Here is a 236-nt window from a genome sequence, read left to right on the forward strand (position 1 = left end):
TACACTAATGGGTTTATAGCCACCACCCCTCGGGCCTTTTACGCCCTCATTCCTTCCAGGTACAAACGCTACCTGGGCTAGGCCGAATGTGGCTCGCAGCGGGTCTGGGAGCGGGGCACCCACCTGCAGCTCCCGCAGCGGAGGCGCGTGCCCCTGGGGGCCGAGGCAGCGCCCGCGGCTGGAGGGGCCCGGGGCGGACGCCGAGCAGAAGAATGCGCGAAGCGCGGGGTGCCCCG

The sequence above is a fragment of the Rhinopithecus bieti genome, unplaced genomic scaffold (assembly GCF_001698545.2).
Source record: "Rhinopithecus bieti isolate Rb0 unplaced genomic scaffold, ASM169854v2 scaffold_81659, whole genome shotgun sequence".
NCBI lineage: Eukaryota > Metazoa > Chordata > Mammalia > Primates > Cercopithecidae > Rhinopithecus > Rhinopithecus bieti.